The sequence below is a fragment of the Scyliorhinus canicula genome, chromosome 13 (genome assembly GCF_902713615.1).
Source record: "Scyliorhinus canicula chromosome 13, sScyCan1.1, whole genome shotgun sequence".
In the NCBI taxonomy this organism is placed as follows: Eukaryota; Metazoa; Chordata; class Chondrichthyes; order Carcharhiniformes; family Scyliorhinidae; genus Scyliorhinus; species Scyliorhinus canicula.
Genome location: NC_052158.1, coordinates 808114 through 822007, shown reverse-complemented (window position 1 = coordinate 822007; position 13894 = coordinate 808114). Strand labels below are relative to the sequence as shown.

General features: G+C 51.9%; 1 protein-coding gene across 2 annotated transcripts in view; it reads right to left on the bottom strand.

Moving 5' to 3' along the window:
* LOC119975795 (carcinoembryonic antigen-related cell adhesion molecule 1-like) overlaps nucleotides 1-13894 on the bottom strand; it is a 345216-nt gene that overhangs the window by 34310 nt on the left and 297012 nt on the right. The gene's annotated exons all lie outside the window — the stretch shown is intronic.

The following is a 13894-nucleotide window of genomic DNA, read 5'->3' as shown; positions in this document are numbered from 1 at the left end:
GAGGATACCGGAAGTCTGCAGAGGGATTTGGATAGGTTAAGTGAATGGGCTAGGGTCTGGCAGATGAAATCTGTCTACATATTTGTACCTCTACTTCACGCTCGCTTTTGGGAGGCCTATAGTAAAGTCCCAACAATGTTACTGCACCCTTTCTATTTCTCAGCTCCCCCCATATTGCCTCAGTGCTCGACTCCTCCATCGTGCCCTCCTTAATCACAGCTGTGATATCATCTCTGACCAGTAAAGCAACTCCTCCACTCCTTCTACCACCCTCTCTATCCCTCCTGAAGCATCTATACCCTGGGATATTCAGTTGCCAGTCCTGCCCTTCCCTCAACCAAGTCTCAGTAATACCAATAACATCATATTCCCAGGTACTGATCCAAGCCCTAAGTTCATCTGCCTTACCTGCTACACTTCTCGCATTAAAACAAATGCACCTCAGACCACGTGTCCCTTAGTTAGGCCACACTTGGAGTATAGCGTTCAATTCTGGTCGCCACACTACCAGAAGGATGTGGAGGATTTAGAGAGGGTGCAGAAGAGATTTACCAGGATGTTGCCCGGTATGGAGGGCATTAGCTATGAGGAGAGGTTGAATAAACGTGGTTTGTTCTCACTGGAACGAAGGAGGTTGAGGGGCGACCTGATAGAGGTCTACAAAATTATGAGGGACATAGACAGAGTGGATAGTCAGAGACTTTTTTCCCCAGGGTAGAGGGGTCAATTACTAGGGGGCATATGTTTAAGGTGCGAGGGGTAAGGTTTAGAGGAGATGTATGAGGCAAGTATTTTTACACAGAGGGTAGTGGGTGCCTGGAACTCGCTGCTGGAGGAGGGGGTGGAAGCAGGGACTATAGTGACATTTAAGGGGCATCTTGACAAATACATGAATAGGATGGGAATAGAGGGATATGGACCCAGGAAGTGTAGAAGATTGTAGTTCAGATGGCAGCATGGACAGCGCAGGCTTGGAGGGCCGAAGGGCCTGTTCCTGTGCTGTACTTTTCTTTGTTCTTGAAATGGTGGTAAAGAAAGAATATGGCATGCTTGCCTTCATAGGGCGGGGTATGAAGTATAAAAGCTTGAAAATTATGTTCCAATTATATAGAGCGTTGCTTAGGACCCATTTGGAATACTGTGTCCAATTCTGGTCACCGCATTACCAGAAGGACGTGGAGGCTTTGGGGAGAGTACAGAAAAGGTTCACCAGGATGTTGCCTGGTATGGAGGGCATTAGCTATGAGGAGAGATTGAATAAACTGGGATTGTTCTCCCTAGAGAGACGGAGGCTGAGGGGCGACCTGCTAAAAGTTTAGGAAATCATTAGGGCTGTAGATAGGGTGAACAGTTGGAGGTTTTTTCCCAGGGTGGAAATGACAATTACAAGGGGGCACAGGTTCAAGGGGAGGGGGGAAAGGTTCAGTGGAGATGTGCGGTGAAGGTTTTTACACAGAGGGTGGTGGCCTGGAATGCACTGCCAAGGGAGGTGGTGGAGGCAGATACGTTAGAGACCTTTAATACTTAGCTGGTTAGGCACATGAACAGACGGGGTGTAGAAGGACACAGGCGGTTGGTCAAGATAGGACACATAATCGGGGCAGGATTGGAGGGCCGAAGGGCCTGTTCCTGTGCTGGATTGTTCTTTGTTCTTTTGTTCATAACATCCTTACTTTTATATTCAGTTCCTCTTGTAATCGAGGATAGCATTCCATGACCCCAAAGAGAAAATGCTGGAAAATCTCAGCAGGTCTGGCAGCATCTGTAGGGAGAGAAACGAGCTAATGTTTTGAGTCCAGGTGACCCTTTGTCAAAGCTAACGGACAGAGAAAGTGGGAAATATTTACACTGGAGTGAGAATGAAAGATGAGTCATAGCCACAGAAACCCAGGGAAACGGGGGGTTAATGGCCACAGATACCCAGGGAAACGGGGGGTTAATGGCCACAGAAACCCAGGGAAACGGGGGGTTAATGGCCACAGATACCCAGGGAAACGGGGGGGGGGGGGGGGTTAATGGCCACAGATACCCAGGGAAACGGGGGGTTAATGGCCACAGAAACCCAGGGAAACGGGGGGGGTTAATGGCCACAGATACCCAGGGAAACGGGGGGTTAATGGCCACAGAAACCCAGGGAAACGGGGGGGGGGGGGGTTAATGGCCACAGATACCCAGGGAAACGGGGGGTTAATGGCCACAGATACCCAGGGAAACAGGGGGGGTTAATGGCCACAGATACCCAGGGAAACGAGGGGGTTAATGGCCACAGATACCCAGGGAAACGAGGGGGTTAATGGCCACAGATACCCAGGGAAACAGGGGGGGTTAATGGCCACAGATACCCAGGGAAACGAGGGGGTTAATGGCCACAGATACCCAGGGAAACTAGGGGGTTAATGGACACAGAAACCCAGGGAAACGGGGGGTTAATGGCCACAGATACCCAGGGAAACGGGGGGGGGGGGTTAATGGCCACAGATACCCAGGGAAACGGGGGGTTAATGGCCACAGATACCCAGGGAAACGGGGGGTTAATGGCCACAGAAACCCAGGGAAACGGGGGGTTAATGGCCACAGAAACCCAGGGAAACGGGGGTTAATGGCCACAGATACCCAGGGAAACGGGGGGGGGGGGGGGGGTTAATGGCCACAGATACCCAGGGAAACGGGGGGGGGGGGGGTTAATGGCCACAGAAACCCAGGGAAACGGGGGGGGGGGGGGGGGTTAATGGCCACAGAAACCCAGGGAAACGGGGAGTTAATGGCCACAGATACCCAGGGAAACTAACATCAGAGGGTAAACTGTGACAGATGTAGATGTGGGGGGAGGGGAATGGGGAAGCATGGGATGTAAACAAAGGGGTCAAGGTGGGTTGTGGCGAATAATCTGAAGTTGTTGAATTTGATGTTGAAACGGGAAGGCTGTCGCATGCCTAACCGAAAGATGAGATGTTGTTCGATGAAATGATGATAGTATTCTATCAGCCTTGTTGATCACGAGCTGCATGGGAAGTTTCTGTACAGGATCTGTCTGCACCTCGACGTTCTGCTGCCATTCTCGATGTCAGCAAAATTATGTTTGTATATGCTTCTTCGCAAGGTGAACAACTTTACATTTTCTCAGACTATATTATACCTGTCAGATTTCTGCCCGCTCGCTCCACCGATCAACACTTTCCTGCCCGCTCCCTCCACCGATCAACACCTTCCTGCCCGCTCCCTCCACCGATCAACACCTTCCTGCCAGCTCCCTCCACCGATCAACACCTTCCTGCCCGCTCCCTCCACCGATCAACACCTTCCTGACCGCTCCCTCCACCGATCAACACCTTCCTGCCCGCTCCCTCCACCGATCAACACCTTCCTGCCCGCTCCCTCCACCGATCAACACCTTCCTGCCAGCTCCCTCCACTGATCAACACCTTCCTGCCCGCTCCCTCCACCGATCAACACCTTCCTGCCCGCTCCCTCCACCGATCAACACCTTCCTGCCCGCTCCCTCCACCGATCAACACCATCCTGCCCGCTCCCTCCACCGATCAACACCTTCCTGCCCGCTCCCTCCACCGATCAACACCTTCCTGCCCGCTCCCTCCACCGATCAACACCTTCCTGCCCGCTCCCTCCACCGATCAACACCTTCCTGCCCGCTCCCTCCACCGATCAACACCTTCCTGCCCGCTCGCTCCACCGATCAACACCTTCCTGCCCGCTCCCTCCACCGATCAACACCTTCCTGCCCGCTCCCTCCACCGATCAACACCTTCCTGCCAGCTCCCTCCACCGATCAACACCTTCCTGACCGCTCCCTCCACCGATCAACACCTTCCTGCCCGCTCCCTCCACCGATCAACACCTTCCTGCCCGCTCGCTCCACCGATCAACACCTTCCTGCCTGCTCCCTCCACCGATCAACACCTTCCTGCCCGCTCCCTCCACCGATCAACACCTTCCTGCCCGCTCCCTCCACCGATCAACACCTTCCTGCCCGCTCCCTCCACCGATCAACACCTTCCTGCCCGCTCCCTCCACCGATCAACACCTTCCTGCCCGCTCCCTCCACCGATCAACACCTTCCTGCCCGCTCCCTCCACCGATCAACACCTTCCTGCCCGCTCCCTCCACCGATCAACACCTTCCTGCCCGCTCCCTCCACCGATCAACAGCTTCCTGCCCGCTCCCTCCACCGATCAACACCTTCCTGCCCGCTCCCTCCACTGATCAACACCTTCCTGCCCGCTCCCTCTACCGATCAACACCTTCCTGCCCGCTCCCTCCACCGATCAACACCTTCCTGCCCGCTCCCTCCACCGATCAACACCTTCCTGCCCGCTCCCTCCACCGATCAACACCTTCCTGACCGCTCGCTCCACCGATCAACACCTTCCTGCCTGCTCCCTCCACCGATCAACACCTTCCTGCCCGCACCCTTCACCGATCAACACCTTCCTGCCCGCTCCCTCCACCGATCAACACCTTCCTGCCCGCACCCTTCACCGATCAACACCTTCCTGCCCGCTCCCTCCACCGATCAACACCTTCCTGCCCGCACCCTTCACCGATCAACACCTTCCTGCCCGCTCCCTCCACCGATCAACACCTTCCTGCCCGCTCCCTCCACCGATCAACACCTTCCTGCCCGCTCCCTCCACCGATCAACACCTTCCTGCCCGCTCCCTCCACCGATCAACACCTTCCTGCCCGCTCGCTCCACCGATCAACACCTTCCTGCCCGCACCCTTCACCGATCAACAGCTTCCTGCCCGCTCCCTCCACCGATCAACACCTTCCTGCCCGCTCCCTCCACCGATCAACACCTTCCTGCCCGCTCCCTCCACCGATCAACACCTTCCTGCCCGCTCCCTCCACCGATCAACACCTTCCTGCCCGCTCCCTCCACCGATCAACACCTTCCTGCCCGCTCCCTCCACCGATCAACACCTTCCTGCCCGCTCCCTCCACCGATCAACACCTTCCTGCCCGCTCCCTCCACCGATCAACACCTTCCTGCCCGCTCCCTCCACCGATCAACACCTTCCTGCCCGCTCCCTCCACCGATCAACACCTTCCTGCCCGCTCCCTCCACCGATCAACACCTTCCTGCCCGCTCCCTCCACCGATCAACACCTTCCTGCCCGCTCCCTCCACCGATCAACACCTTCCTGCCCGCTCCCTCCACCGATCAACAGCTTCCTGCCCGCTCCCTCCACCGATCAACACCTTCCTGCCCGCTCCCTCCACCGATCAACACCTTCCTGCCCGCTCCCTCCACTGATCAACACCTTCCTGCCCGCTCCTTCCACCGATCAACACCTTCCTGCCCGCTCCCTCCACCGATCAACACCTTCCTGCCCGCTCGCTCCACCGATCAACACCTTCCTGCCCGCTCCCTCCACCGATCAACACCTTCCTGACCGCTCGCTTCACCGATCAACACCTTCCTGCCCGCTCCCTCCACCGATCAACACCTTCCTGCCCGCTCCCTCCACCGATCAACACCTTCCTGCCCGCACCCTTCACCGATCAACAGCTTCCTGCCCGCTCCCTCCACCGATCAACACCTTCCTGCCCGCTCCCTCCACCGATCAACACCTTCCTGCCCGCTCCCTCCACCGATCAACACCTTCCTGCCCGCTCCCTCCACCGATCAACACCTTCCTGCCCGCTCCCTCCACCGATCAACACCTTCCTGCCCGCTCCCTCCACCGATCAACACCTTCCTGCCCGCTCCCTCCACCGATCAACACCTTCCTGCCCGCTCCCTCCACCGATCAACACCTTCCTGCCCGCTCCCTCCACCGATCAACACCTTCCTGCCCGCTCCCTCCACCGATCAACACCTTCCTGCCCGCTCCCTCCACCGATCAACACCTTCCTGCCCGCTCCCTCCACCGATCAACACCTTCCTGCCCGCTCCCTCCACCGATCAACACCTTCCTGCCCGCTCCCTCCACCGATCAACAGCTTCCTGCCCGCTCCCTCCACCGATCAACACCTTCCTGCCCGCTCCCTCCACCGATCAACACCTTCCTGCCCGCTCCCTCCACCGATCAACACCTTCCTGCCCGCTCCCTCCACCGATCAACAGCTTCCTGCCCGCTCCCTCCACCGATCAACACCTTCCTGCCCGCTCCCTCCACCGATCAACACCTTCCTGCCCGCTCCCTCCACTGATCAACACCTTCCTGCCCGCTCCTTCCACCGATCAACACCTTCCTGCCCGCTCCCTCCACCGATCAACACCTTCCTGACCGCTCCCTCCACCGATCAACACCTTCCTGCCCGCTCCCTCCACCGATCAACACCTTCCTGCCCGCACCCTTCACCGATCAACAGCTTCCTGCCCGCTCCCTCCACCGATCAACACCTTCCTGCCCGCTCGCTCCACCGATCAACACCATCCTGCCCGCTCCCTCCACCGATCAACACCTTCCTGCCCGCTCGCTCCATCGATCAACACCTTCCTGCCCGCTCCCTCCACCGATCAACACCTTCCTGCCCGCTCCCTCCACCGATCAACACTTTCCTGCCCGCTCGCTCCACCGATCAACACCTTCCTGCCCGCTCCCTCCACCGATCAACACCTTCCTGACCGCTCGCTTCACCGATCAACACCTTCCTGCCCGCTCCCTCCACCGATCAACACCTTCCTGCCCGCTCGCTCCATCGATCAACACCTTCCTGCCCGCTCCCTCCACCGATCAACACCTTCCTGCCCGCTCCCTCCACCGATCAACACCTTCCTGCCCGCTCCCTCCACCGATCAACACCTTCCTGCCAGCTCCCTCCACTGATCAACACCTTCCTGCCCGCTCCCTCCACCGATCAACACTTTCCTGCCCGCTCGCTCCACCGATCAACACCTTCCTGCCCGCTCCCTCCACCGATCAACACCTTCCTGACCGCTCGCTTCACCGATCAACACCTTCCTGCCCGCTCCCTCCACCGATCAACACCTTCCTGCCCGCTCCCTCCACCGATCAACACCTTCCTGACCGCTCGCTTCACCGATCAACACCTTCCTGCCCGCTCCCTCTACCGATCAACACCTTCCTGCCCTCTCCCTCCACCGATCAACACCTTCCTGCCCGCACCCTTCTCCGATCAACACCTTCCTGCCCGCTCCCTCCACCGATCAACACCTTCCTGCCCGCTCCCTCCACCGATCAACACCTTCCTGCCCGCTCCCTCCACCGATCAACACCTTCCTGCCCGCTCCCTCCACCGATCAACACCTTCCTGCCCGCTCCCTCCACCGATCAACACCTTCCTGCCCGCTCCCTCCACCGATCAACACCTTCCTGCCCGCTCCCTCCACCGATCAACACCTTCCTGCCCGCTCCCTCCACCGATCAACACCTTCCTGCCCGCTCCCTCCACCGATCAACACCTTCCTGTCCGCTCCCTCCACCGATCAACACCTTCCTGCCCGCTCCCTCCACCGATCAACACCTTCCTGCCCGCTCCCTCCACCGATCAACACCTTCCTGCCCGCTCGCTCCACCGATCAACACCTTCCTGCCCGCTCGCTCCACCGATCAACACCTTCCTGCTCGCTCCCTCCACCGATCAACACCTTCCTGCCCGCTCCCTCCACCGATCAACACCTTCCTGCCCGCTCACTCCACCGATCAACACCTTCCTGCCCGCTCCCTCCACCGATCAACACCTTCCTGACCGCTCGCTTCACCGATCAACACCTTCCTGCCCGCTCCCTCCACCGATCAACACCTTCCTGCCCGCTCCCTCCACCGATCAACACCTTCCTGCCCGCTCCCTCCACCGATCAACACCTTCCTGCCCGCTCCCTCCACCGATCAACACCTTCCTGCCCGCTCCCTCCACCGATCAACACCTTCCTGCCCGCTCGCTCCACCGATCAACACCTTCCTGCCTGCTCCCTCCACCGATCAACACCTTCCTGCCCGCTCCCTCCACCGATCAACACCTTCCTGCCCGCTCCCTCCACCGATCAACACCTTCCTGCCCGCTCGCTCCACCGATCAACACCTTCCTGCCTGCTCCCTCCACCGATCAACACCTTCCTGCCCGCTCGCTCCACCGATCAACACCTTCCTGACCGCTCGCTTCACCGATCAACACCTTCCTGCCCGCTCCCTCTACCGATCAACACCTTCCTGCCCTCTCCCTCCACCGATCAACACCTTCCTGCCCGCACCCTTCTCCGATCAACACCTTCCTGCCCGCTCGCTCCACCGATCAACACCTTCCTGCCCGCTCCCTCCACCGATCAACACCTTCCTGCCCGCTCCCTCCACCGATCAACACCTTCCTGCCCGCTCCCTCCACCGATCAACACCTTCCTGCCCGCTCCCTCCACCGATCAACACCTTCCTGCCCGCTCCCTCCACCGATCAACACCTTCCTGCCCGCTCCCTCCACCGATCAACACCTTCCTGTCCGCTCCCTCCACCGATCAACACCTTCCTGCCCGCTCCCTCCACCGATCAACACCTTCCTGCCCGCTCCCTCCACCGATCAACACCTTCCTGCCCGCTCCCTCCACCGATCAACACCTTTCTGCCCGCTCCCTCCACCGATCAACACCTTCCTGCCCGCTCCCTCCACCGATCAACACCTTCCTGCCTGCTCCCTCCACCGATCAACACCTTCCTGCCCGCTCCCTCCACTGATCAACACCTTCCTGCCCGCTCGCTCCACCGATCAACACCTTCCTGCCCGCTCGCTCCACCGATCAACACCTTCCTGCTCGCTCCCTCCACCGATCAACACCTTCCTGCCCGCTCGCTCCACCGATCAACACCTTCCTGACCGCTCGCTTTGTCTTGCTCACATTTACATTCCAACCTCTATTTGTGTCAGTTACAAATTTCTTCACTGCCCTCACACTGGCCTAAATCGCTGGCTTTTAAAGCAGACCAAGGCAGGCCAGCAGCACGGTTCAATTCCTGTAACAGCCTCCCCGAACAGGCGCCGGAATGTGGCGACTAGCGGCTTTTCACAGTAACTTCATTGAAGCCTACATGTGACAATAAGCGATTTTCATTTCATTTCATCTACGTCATTTTATCAATTGTAAAAATATGAGACTGTGGAACATTGCACATCGATTCTGCCAAACACGAAGACACATTTATTCATACTCGCCTGCCTAAAAATGTTACCCTCAAAAATAGACGTTTTGCAATATTCTGTTGTGACACTTTATCAGATGCTTTCTGGAAATCTAAAGGCCTACAGGCTCAATCTCTCCACAGCACATCTTACTCTTCTAACAAATTTAATTGCAATGGTTAAACATTATTCCCTTTAATAGAATCATGCCGATTCTTCCCAAAGTGCCAAGCTATAACCTGTTCAAAGGTCGATTCTGATACATTCCCCGACAAGGGGGTGACGCTAACTTGTCCAGAAGGATGCTTGCCTTCACTTGAACTACAAGGGTCTCTTGCACAGGTCCACCTTCAAGTTCCACTGACCGCAATGCAGGTATGCAGATTTCCCCCACAACGGCCAATCAGTAGCTCCGCTCTACTGCCCTCTGCTGGATCGACTGCCCTCTGCTGGATGTGTTCATCTGACTGGAACGAATGTGTTCATCTGACAGGAATTAATGAGTTCAACTGACAGGAACTAATGTGTTCATCTGACTGGAACTAATGTGTTCATCTGACAGGAACTAACGTGTTCGTCTGAAAGGAACTAACGTGTTTAACTGACTTGAAATAACGTGTTCATCTGACAGGAACTAATGTGTTCATCTGACTGTAACTAATCTGTTCCTCTGACAGGAACTAACGTGCTCTTCTGACAGGAACTAATCTGTTCATCTGATAGAAACTAATTTGTTCATCTGACAGGAACTAACGTGATCATCTGACAGGAACTAATCTGTTCACCTGACAGGAACTAATGTCTTCATCTGACTGGAACTAATCTGTTCTTCTGACTGAAACTAATGTGTTCATCTGACTGGAACTAATGTGTTCATCTGACTGGAACTAATCTGTTCTTCTGACTGAAACTAATGTGTTCATCTGACTGGAACTAATGTGTTCACCTAAGAGGAACAAATCTTTTCATCTGACAGGAACTACTGTGCAAATCTGACAGGAACTAATGTGCTCATCTGTCTGGAACTAATGTGTTCATCTGTCTGCAACTAATGTGTTCAACTGACCCGAACTAATGTATTTAATTGACAGGAACTAACATGTTCGTCTGAAAGGAACTAATGTGTTTAACTGACTTGAAATAACGTGTTCATCTGACAGGAACTAATGTGTTCATCTGACAGGAACTAATGTGTTCATCTGACTGTAACTAATCTGTTCATCTGACAGAAATTAATTTGTTCATCTGACAGGAACTAATCTGTTCATCTGACTGGAACTAACGTGTTCATCTAACTGGAACTAATATGTTCAACTGACTGGAATGAATGTTTTCATCTGACTGGAACTAATGTGTTCATCTGACTGGAACTAATCTGTTCAACTGACTGGAACTAATGTGTTCATCTGACTGGAACTAATGTGTTCACCTAAGAGGAACAAATCTTTTCATCTGACAGGAACTACTGTGCAAATCTGACTGGAACTAATGTGTTCATCTGACAGGAACTAATGTGTTCATCTGACTGGAACTAATTTGTTCATCTGACCTGAACTAATGTATTCAATTGACAGGAACTAACATGTTAGTCTGAAAGGAACTAACGTGTTTAATTGACTTGAAATAACGTGTTCATCTGACAGGAACTAATGTGTTCATCTGACAGGAACTAATGTGTTCATCTGACTGTAACTAATCTGTTCATCTGACAGAAATTAATTTGTTCATCTGACAGGAACTAATCTGTTCATCTGACTGGAACTAACGTGTTCATCTAACTGGAAGTAATATGTTCAACTGACTGGAATGAATGTCTTCATCTGACTGGAACTAATCTGTTCTTCTGTCTGAAACTAATGTGTTCATCTGACAGGAACTAATGTGTTCACCTGACAGGAACTAATGTGGTCACCTGACAGGAACTAATGTGTTCTTCTGACTGGAACTAACGTGTTCATCTAACAGGAAGTAATATGTTCAACTGACTGGAATGAATGTTTTCATCTGACTGGAACTAATGTGTTCATCAAACATAAACTAATGTGTTTCTCTGACTGGAACAAATGTGTTCACCTGAGAGGAACAAGTCTTTTCATCTGACAGGAACTACTGTGCAAATCTGTCTGAAAGTAATGTGTTCATCCGACAGGAACTAATGTGTTCATCTGACTGGAACTAATCTGTTCTTCTGACTGAAACTAATGTGTTCAACTGACTGGAATGAATGTTTTCATCTGACTGGAACTAATGTGTTCAACTGATTGGAACTCATGTCTTCATCTGACTGGAACTAATCTGTTCTTCTGTCTGAAACTAATGTGTTCATCTGACTGGAACTAATGTGTTCATCTGACAGGAACTAATGTGTTCATCTGACAGGCACTAATGTGTTCATCTGACTGGAACTAACGTGTTCATCTGACAGGAACTAACGTGTTCAACTGACTTGAAATAACGTGTTCATCTGACAGGAACTAATGTGTTCATCTGACTGTAACTAATCTGTTCCTCTGACAGGAACTAATGTGTTCTTCTGACTGAAACTAATGTGTTCATCTGACTGGAACTAATGTCTTCATCTGACTGGAACTAATGTGTTCATCTGACAGAAACTAATATGTTCATCTGACTGGAACTAATGTGTTCATCTGACTGGAACTAATGTGTTCAACTGACAGCAACTAATGTGGTCACCTGACAGGAACTAATGTGTTCATCTGACTGGAACTAATGTGTTCATCAAACATAAACTAATGTGTTTTTCTGACTGGAACAAATGTGTTCACCTGAGAGGAACAAGTCTTTTCATCTGACAGGAACTACTGTGCAAATCTGACTGGAACTAATGTGTTCATCCGACAGGAACTAATGTGTTCATCTGACTGGAATGAATCTGTTCTTCTGACTGAAACTAATGTGTTCATCTGACTGGAACTAATGTGTTCATCTGACTGGAACTAATGTGTTCATCTGACAGGCACTAATGTGTTCATCTAACATAAACTAATGTGTTTCTCTGACAGGAACAAATGTGTTCACCTGAGAGGAACAAATCTTTTCATCTGACAGGAACTACTGTGCAAATCTGACTGGAACTAATGTGTTCATCCGACAGGAACTAATTTGTTCATCTAACTGGAATGAATCTGTTCATCTGACAAGTAGTAATCTGTTCATCTGACAGAAACTAATGTGTTCATCCGACAGGAACTAATGTGTTCATCTGTCTGGAACTAATGTGTTCATCTGACTGGAACTAATGTGTTCATTTGACAGGAAGTAATCTGTTCATCTGACTGGAACTGATGTGTTCATCTGACTTGAACTAATGTGTTCATCTGAGTGGAACTAATGTGTTCATCTGACAGGAACTAATGTGTTCATCTGACAGGAACTAATGTGTTCATCTGACAGGAACTAATGTGTTCATCTGACTGGAACTAATGTGTTCATCTGAGTGGAACTAATGTGTTCATCTGACAGGAACTAATGTGTTCATCTGACAGGAACTAATGTGTTCATCTGAGTGGAACTAATGTGTTCATCTGACAGGAACTAATGTGTTCATCTGACAGGAACTAATGTGTTCATCTGACAGGAACTAATGTGTTCATCTGACTGGAACTAATGTGTTCATCTGACTTGAACTAATGTGTTCATCTGAGTGGAACTAATGTGTTCATCTGACATGAACTAATGTGTTCATCTGACAGGAACTAATGTCTTCATCTGAAAGGAACTAATGTTTAACTGACTTGAAAAAATGTGTTCATCTGACAGGAACAAATGTGTTCATCTGACTGTAACTAATCTGTTCATCTGACAGGAACTAATCTGTTCATCTGACTGGAACTAACGTGTTCATGTAACTGGAACTAATATGTTCAAGTGACTGGAATGAATGTTTTCATCTGACTGGAACTAATGTATTCATCTTACTGGAAGTAATGTGTTCATCCGACAGGAACTAATGTGTTCATCTCAGACGAACTAGTGTGTTGATCTGACAGGAACTAACGTGTTCATCTGACTGGAACTAATGTGTTCATCCGACAGGAACTAATGTGTTCATCTGACTGGAACTAATGTGTTCATCTGACGGGAACTAATGTGTTCATCTGAGTGGAACTAATGTGTTCATCTGACTGAAACTAATGTGTTCATCCGACTGGATATAATGTGTTCATCTGACAGGAAATAATGTGTTCTTCTGACAGGAACTAACATGTTCGTCTGAAAGGAACTAATAAGAACATAAGAACATAAGAACTAGGAGCAGGAGTAGGCCATCTGGCCCCTCGAGCCTGCTCCGCCATTCAATGAGATCATGGCTGATCTTTTGTGGACTCAGCTCCACTTTCCGGCCCGAACACCATAACCCTTAATCCCTTTATTCTTCAAAAAACTATCTATCTTTACCTTAAAAACATGTAATGAAGGAGCCTCAACTGCTTCACTGGGCAAGGAATTCCATAGATTCACAACCCTGTGGGTGAAGAAGTTCCTCCTAAACTCAGTCCTAAATCTACTTCCCCTTATTTTGAGGCTATGCCCCCTAGTTCTGCTGTCACCCGCCAGTGGAAACAACCTGCCCGCATCTATCCTATCTATTCCCTTCATAATTTTAAATGTTTCTATAAGATCCCCCCTCATCCTTCTAAATTCCAACGAGTACAGTCCCAGTCTACTCAACCTCTCCTCATAATCCAACCCCTTCAGCTCTGGGATTAACCTAGTGAATCTCCTCTGCACACCCTCCAGCGCCAGTACGTCCTTTCTCAACTAAGGAGACCAAAAC